At 43.6% G+C, this 8,629-nt stretch overlaps 1 pseudogene; it reads left to right on the top strand.

Moving 5' to 3' along the window:
* The first annotated feature begins 3,825 nt into the window (after positions 1-3,825).
* Positions 3,826-6,913, top strand: LOC109372845 (nucleolin-like; annotated as a pseudogene).
* Positions 6,914-8,629: the final 1,716 nt, after the last annotated feature.

The following is an 8,629-nucleotide window of genomic DNA, read 5'->3' on the forward strand; positions in this document are numbered from 1 at the left end:
CCTGACTGAGTCGAGTCCCACAGAGAGTGGACTGAGGTGAAGACCAAATGCCCAGTGGGTTGTGTAGGACCAAAGAGACACAGACTCAAGGTCAACTCATGGGACAGTCAAAGAAAGCTGGCATTGGAAGGAGGCCTCCAGACAGGAGGAAATAAAGGGAGACTGGAGTACAAGGGCCTCAGCTGGGCAGTGAAGAACCCCAAGGAGGCCATCCATTGACCACTCAGATCAGTTGTCACAGGTCAAGAAGGTTTGGACCATTTTAGTACCTAATGAGTAAATCTCTTCACGTTTCCTCTACTATCCTTACAGCATTAGAGATGATATTTCTTGGTAAAGATTTATTAAGTTATGCAAGATAAATATTGAACCAAACATACCAGCAGGTCCTCTGAGGGCCTCAACAAAGCAGCTGCAGGTTTCAGTTTTTTTTTTTTTTTAAAGATTTTTATTGGGGAATTAGGGGGATAGGAACAGTGCTGGGGAATTGGGGGAAGGGGAACAGACAAGTTGCTGTCGTTTTGTTCTTCAATCTAGTTGTGGAGGATGTCGCTTCACTGGCCCAAGTTGGCACCATCATTGCGCTCTTCTCTGGCGAGGCAGATCAGTCGCCGGCTTCTGGACGGCCGCTCACTGCGGCTGCTGGCCGCTCACGCTGGCTGCTGGCTACACACGGTAGCCCATGGCAACCCACTGCCACAGGGGCTGCAGCCTACGTTGTCCAGTCCCCGGTGACTCACGGCAGCCCAGCTCCAGGTTGAGCTGTTGTTCAGCATCTTAGCTGTAGAGGGCAGTGTCACTGGCCCTCATATGTGGGATCCAAACCGGGGCCCTCTGGCGTCCCAAGCCAGTTCTTAACCATCGCGCCACTTGGCCGGCCCCTGCAGGTTTCAGTTTTGAAGGACCCTGATCCTGACCCTTGGTTCAACCTTCTCCTCTCATATTCCACTGATGGGTTTAGTGAAACTTGCCATTGCCGCCCTTGACACACAGCCAGTCCTTGGCCCAGATCTGAGGCTTTTTGTAGCTTAGAGCCTGAGCCTTACAGCCCAGTGTTGGCTGCTGTGTCCTGCAGAAGGGTCCCACTAAGCAACGCCTTGTCACTGTGGCCATGCAGCAGTGTGGGCACTCAGTGCCTAGCACAGTGCATTTGTTGAATGAATGGATGAAGCAGTTTTCAAATCAACCCTGTTAGATACATAATTAGTATAAAGTGAGAATTTTAAATGTATCACTGTAAAGTTTCAGAGAGCGATTACAAAATTAAAGTTATGGAGTATTTATTGAGTATTTATTATGTAGCAGGTGTTATTTCATTCAATATTCAAAATGACCTTATGAGGCTATTACCACTCAATTAAAACAGAGTACTGAGGCTTACAGAGGCCCTGTAACTTGCCCAAGGATAGACAGCTAGTAAAAGGAAGACAGAATGTGAACACCTGTCTTGCCTGAATTTGAGCCTGTGTCCAACACAGCACATTGATGGCCTCTCTAGGAAACCTGACATGAAGACTGCCGCAGGAGTGTGGCATAACGGATAGGTGCATAAAATAAGATTATTCTGAGAGTTAATGACAAGGCAGGAAATAATCCAAGCCATCAATTCCTCCCAAGAGTCAGTTTAGAAATTCTCTGACTCTTACACTATTTGTGAAATGAGGTAACTGCCCAAACACACTAAGTAGATCCCCAGGGTTTAATATCACAAAACATGTCAACTCAAGCTGCCCATCCATGTGGACATTTTCCAGAATGTTGAGGGCTGACTTCCACCCAGTGACCGAATTGCCCTTCCCTGGAGCTGGAGGCCACGGCGAGGTTACATGGAAGCAGGATGGCAGGCCACCCAGCCCTTCTTACAGGGCACGCCCACAGCCCCTGGCCTCAATCCAGGGCTTCCTGGGATAGAATAAAATAATAGAGGGATTTCCCCCCCTAATTAAACTAAAATTAAATTAAGAGAGAACATTGTCTATTTTCAAATTCCTTTCATGAAGTTTTCTGGAAACTGTAATGCCCCCTACTACTTGTGTGCTAAGAGGTACAAAGAACAAAACAAATGGAAACAAGGGTAAGTTAACACATGAACAAAACCATAGAAGCCAACCGTGCTGACTTGAAAATCATCTGCTTATGATGTTATAGCAGGGACTTAAAATGCAGGGACTCTCTCTGACAGCACCTTTACTGCTGATTCATACACAAAAATAGAAAATATCAGGATGGGGGAGGGTGGCAGGCTGAAGGGGGAACGGTGGGCTTCAGAGGTGAGATGTCATCATCAGAAAGCCAGCCTCAGCACAGACTACCAGCTGGGTGGCTCCACAAGTCACTTTACCTCTGGAAACTTCAGTCTCCTTCTTGTAAAATGGAGACCAGTGGTGTCCGCCTGTCCAAGGTTTTTTGTTGTGAAGGCTTGAGATGATGAGGAAGGCGCAGGACACAAGCAGGTGTCCTAAGGCAGCTTTCACGATTACCGTCTGTCTTACAGAGTCATCCAAAGAAAAAAGTGTTCTTCAGTTTTGAGTTGTTCGCTCCTGAACAAGTTTGAGAAAGCTTGCCTTAAATTTTGTTGTCATCTTTATTTAGGCAGGTTTTTCTGACAGTTCAGAGGCAGGATCTTTTCTTCCGGCCTACAGATAGGAAGTGAGGCCATATCTTCACTTCCCTTCCTTCATCACCTCTCTCAGCAGCAGCAGCAACCTCACTGTCACCACCCTGCCACTGTTACATCAGTCAGTGGAGGTGGGGCACGTATGCTTACAGTCAAGGTCAAACTCCCATGGCTTGTGGGAAGAAAAGCCTATTTTTCACTTATTCTGTATGACCGCAGTGGGTCGGCTTCTGTTTTACAGCAACAGAGAAGGAGGCTTTTCAACATTCTCCCTTGAATGGACACATAGCTTCCCTACCCACGTGTCAGTATCATGGCCCCCTCACTTGAGAAAGGACGGGGAGAGCAGTCACCCTGTGCTAGGACCGCCAAAGCCAGGCATGCCTGACGAGCAGCTCTGAGGCCTACAGTCACCATCACATACAGAGCCTCTGCATGCACTGTCTGTCTGAGCACCTATCTGTGTGTGACAGCCATCAGGTCTGCAAAGGGCTGACTTCCGCGAGGTCATCCAGTTGGTTGGGGAGGTAAGAGAAGTGAATACACAGATAAATTGATGAGCAACACAAAGTTGCCGTTTTACCATTTGAAAGGCAATAGGAAGGCACTTTAGGCATGGCTGTGAGTGACAGTGTCACAGGCTACAGAAGTCAAGACAACTTCATGGACAAGGGAACCTGAATCAGTCACAAAGAAGAGGGTGACCACGGGAAGAAGGAAGCATATTCTGGGCAGGAGGGCAGAGGGGGAAAAGCTCAGAGACAACAGCTTCTGATACATCCTGAGAACAGTGAGCAAACCCATGAGCTGGAATGGAGGCCAGCTTCAGGGGAGATGTGGAATGTGACGGGGGAGATGGCAGCATTGGGGTGCCGGGGAATCACTTGTTTAAAGTCCTGGAGGTTAGGGCTGCAGGGTCCTGGGAATCATTGCAGGCTTGTAAGTAGGAGGGTGCCATGTAATGCAAGGTCGTGTTTTACAAAGATCAGCCCATCAGTGTGTAGAGAAGGGGGTAGAGGGCAACTGCAGAACAGGATGGCATCACGAGTCTGGTGCGAAGGGCTGATATGGGATTAAAAGGAGAGGGGAGCAAGGACTGATTGTTGTTAGGACCGATTTTTCCACTGAGAAAAATCAGAAGAGCTGCACAAAACAGGAAAAGATAAAACAAAACATGTTTGTAGGCAGAGGATGGTGACCAAGTAAGAATGTGCGCAGTCACGGAAAGAAAGCCTGAGGAGGGTGATTCTAGCACTTAGGCCCACCATTCCAGAACAAAACAGGTTGTTACGCTGAGAAGCTCATCAGAGCTTTGGGCACTGTCAAGGGGCAGGAGCAGGGGGATAAAAATTGATGCAGAAGACCTGAGAGAGGAGGGTGCCTGCCAAATTCTCCAGTTAGGTTTGGAGCCCCAAGACGACAGTAGGGAAGTGAAGCTGAACTGGAGACGGACAACCCTCATTGCTGCAGGGGCCAGATCTGAGTCGGCTCTTCCCCGTTCCAACGCCGAGAAAGAAAAACCACTGGCCTCTGTCTCTCATGAACAGAGATTCAAAACCCATGTGAAACTTCAGCAAACTGGATCCAGCAAGATATATATGTAAGATAATGTTTCAAGATCAAGTTTCAAGGTTAGTTTAACATTTGTAACTAACTAGCAATTTGTAACTAACATTTTTAATTAGTTTAACAAGGTAACTTATCACATTAACTAATGAAGAACAAAATCATAGCATCATCTCAACGGAACAAGAAAAATTGTTTTATAATATTCAGTGCTTATTTGTGACTTTAAAAAAAGAACTCTTAACAGACTAGCAATAGAATAAAACTTTCTTTACCTGACTAAAAATACAGTAGACATTATATTAAATAATAAAATTAAGTTTTCTTCTCTGAGGTCAAGAATGAAATGTCTGCTCACCACATGAATTTCTGTTAATATGATATTGGAGAGCTCATCCAGTAAAATAAAGCACATGAAAATATAGAAATAAAATGCATACAAGTTTGAATGGGAGAAATAAATTGTCATTATTCCCCAATGACATATTATATGTAGAAAATCTAATAGGATCTATACATAAGCTATTAGAATTAATAGCTAAATTTACCGAGCTCTCTGGATAAAAGGCTGGGTCACAAAAGTCAGCCCAGCGCTCCCGACCCCCGCCAGGCACGCGTGCTTCTGGTCCTCGTGGGCAGCCGCCGCCGTACACGCAGAGCCCCATCGTGCCACCTGCCGTGAGCCGCCATCATCGTGAAGCTCGCGAAGGCCGGTAAAAATCATGGTGACCCCAAGAAAATGGCTCCTTCCCCAAAGGAGTTAGAAGAAGATAGTGAAGATGATGAAATGTCAGAAGATGAAGCAGATGAAAGCAGCGGAGAAGAGGTTATCATTCCTCAGAAAGAAGGCGAGAAAGTTACCACAACTCCAGCAAAGAAGATGATGGTTCCCCCAACAAAAAAGTTTGCAGTTGCCACGCCAGCCAAGAAAGCAGTTGTCACCTCCGGCGAAAAGGCAGTGGCTACACCAGCCCCTGCCAAAAAGGCAGCAGGTACACCAGCCAAAGCAGTGGCGACACCTGGCAAGAAGGAAGCCACACCAGGCAAAGCAGTGGTAGCAGCCCCTGGTAAAAGGGAGCAGCGACCCCAGCTCAGGGAGCAAAGACTGACAAGAATGCCAAGAGGGAAGACAGTGACGAGGAAGATGAGGAGGAGGACGAGGATGAGGATGAATTCAAGCCAGCAGTGATGAAAGGAAGGCGATGATGGCGATGACGAGGATGGTGATGACAATGAAGAAGAACCCATGGGGGTTATACCAGCCAAAGGCAAGAAAGCTCCTGCAAAAGCTGCTCCTGTGAAGGCCAAGAGCACCACAGAGGATGAAGACGAAAAGGATGATGAGGATGATGATGAAGAGGAAGATTATGAGGATGAGGATGAGGAGGAAGATGAAGAGGAGGAGGAAGAGCCTGTCAAAGACGCACCTGGAAAATGAAAGAAGGAAATGGCCAAACATAAAGCGGCTCCTGAAGCCAAGAAACAGAAAGTGGAAACCACAGAACCAACTACATCTTTCAATCTCTTTGTTGGAAACCTGAGCTTCAACAAATCTGCTCCTGAATTAAAAACTGGTATCAGTGACATTTTTGTTAAAAATGACATGCTGTTGTGGATGGATGTCAGAATCAGTGTGTCTAGGATGTTTGGCTGTGTGGATTTTGAATCTGCTGAAGACCTGGAGGAGTCTTGGAACTCACTGGTTTATAAGTCTTTGGCAATGAAATTAAACTAGAAAAACCAAAGGGAAAAGACAGCAAAAAAGATTGAGATGCAAGAACACTTGTGCAAAATATCTGCCTTATAAAGTTACTCAGGATGAATTAAAAGAAGTGTTTGAAGATGCTATGGAAATCAGATTAGTCAGCAAGGACGGAAAGAGTAAAGGGATTGCTTATATCAAATTTAGACAGAAGCTGATGAAGAGGAAATGCTGGAAGAAAAGCAGGAAAGAGATAGATGGGCAGTCCACGTCCCTGTACTGTACCAGAGAGAAAGGTCAAAATCAAAACTACACAGGTATAAAGAACAGCACTCAGAGTGGTGAATCAAAAACTCTGGTTTTAAGCAACCTCTCCTACAGCACAACAGAAGAAACTTTTCAGGAAGTATTTGAGAAGGCAACTTTTATCGAAGTGCCCCCAGAACCAAAATGGCATATCTAAAGGTGTACATTTATAGAATTTGTGTCTTTTGAAGATGCTAAAGAAGCTTTAAATTCCTGTAATAAAAGAGAAATTGAGGGCAGAGCAATCAGGCTGGAGTTGCAAGAACCTAGGGGATCATCTAATGCAAGAAGCCAGTTATCCAAAACTCTGTTTATCAAAGGTCTGCCTGAAAAGACTACAGAAGACACATTAAAGGAGTCCTTTGACGGCTCTGTTCAGGCAAGTATAGTCACCGACTGAGAGACTGGGTCTTCCAAAGGGTTTGGTTTTGTAGACTTCAGTTGTGAGGAACATGTCAAAGCTGCCAAGGAGGCCATGGAAGATGGTGAAATTGATGGAAACAAAATTACTTTGGACTGGGCCAAGCCTAAGGGTGAAGGTGGTTTTGGAGGTTGCGGTGGAGGCAGAGGTGGCTTTGGGGGCCAAGGTGGTGGCTGCCAGAAGCCGAGGTGAATTTGGTGGCAGAGGCCAGGGAGGCTTTGGAGGGTGAGGAGGCTTCCGAGGAGGCAGGGGAGGAGGAGGGGACCACAAGTCACAAAGAAATAAGACAAAGCTTAAATAGATTCTTCTATCCCCATTTTTCTCTCTCCCATTTGAAAGAAAGGACTCTGGGGTTTTTACTGTTACCTGATCAATGACAGAGCCTTCTAAGGACATTCCAAGATAGCATAGACTATATTAATAACATTTCAAGGGAGATACCCTGTTGGTTTTGACTGGATATTCATATACACTTTTTAAAGGGATGAGTGATAGAGCTAATCCTTATCTGCAAGTTTCGAATTTATATTGTTTCTTCCCATGTACAAAACACCCATTTTTTTTCCTACAAAAAAAAAAGTTAATTACATGGAAGGAGAACTGACTCTGGGTGGTGAACACAAAATGTTATATATAGATGATGTATTATAGAAATGTACACCTGAAACCTGTGTAAATTTACTAACAATTGTCACCCCAATAAACTTTAATTAAAAAGAAAAGTCAATTACATTTCTATACAATATCAACAAACATTAAATAAAGTAAAAAATTGCATTTAGATAAACTATTTAAGAATAAACCTAACAAAATATATGCAATCCTTCTACACAAAAAACTGTAAAACATTCCTGAGAGAAATTGAAAAATTCAACAAATGGAACAATATTACATTCACAGACTGAAAGGGGAAATATTTATTGTTGATTCCTTCCAAAAGGAGATTTGAAATCTATGTAGATTTAATGATATTCTAATCAATGTCCCAGCAGCAGTTGTTATAGAAATTGACCAGCTGATTCTAGAATTTATATCAAAATATTAAGGACTAAGAATTGATAAGACAATGTTTAGAAAGACAAAAAAAAGCTAAAGAACATACACAGCTAGGTGTCAAGACTTATGACTAAGTGGCAGTAAGAGTATAGGGGGACCAGTGTGACAGGAAAAAATAGACCTGTCACATGACCACATGACACAAAGGGTGGAAAGGAGGTTTTTAAAAATAAATGATGCAAAAACTAAGTTACATGAATGATGCTGGGTCAATTGTATATCCATTGGAATATAAAAATACACCATCTTAACCTCTACCATACTTAAAAAGCAATATCAGGTAGACTACAAATGAAATTGTGTAAGGTAAAATAATAAGGCTTATAGACTGCAACACTGGGGAATGTATCCATGACTTTGAGATAAAAAGGAACACAAAAAGCACTAACCACAAAGGAAAAAATATATAAATTGAACTATATTAAAATGTATGACTTCTGTTCATCAAAACACAATGTTAAAAGAAAGAAGACTTCTGTAACATGTAATAAGAAAGCTTGTATCAAGAATGTGTGAAGAACCTCTACAGATCAATACGAAAAGGACAGGTAGCCTAATAGAAAAGCTGGCAAAAGATCTGAATAAGCACTTCACAAATGAGATGATCTAAATACCCAATAAACATATGAAAAGGAACTAAACCTTTTAAACATCAGAGAAATTCAAATTGAAACCATAATGAGATACTACCTCACAACCAATAGAAGAGTTGAAAATTAAACAGACTGACAACACCCCAAGTTGGTGAAGCTGTGAAGCAGCAAGAATGCTCATACAGTGCTGGCAGGGTGTGGGCTGGATTACCCCCTTGGGTGACTGGCACTGAACACCAGTTTTCTGTATGACTCAGCAATTCCACTGCTAGGTGTCCCGGCCTCCTCCCCGAAATGCATAAATGAAAAATGTTTCTATGAGCGTAATTTTCATTTGTTAAAAGCATCAATAACCCTAAGTGCCTCAA

This window comes from Hipposideros armiger, unplaced genomic scaffold, assembly GCF_001890085.2.
Source record: "Hipposideros armiger isolate ML-2016 unplaced genomic scaffold, ASM189008v1 scaffold_667, whole genome shotgun sequence".
Classification (NCBI taxonomy): Eukaryota; Metazoa; Chordata; class Mammalia; order Chiroptera; family Hipposideridae; genus Hipposideros; species Hipposideros armiger.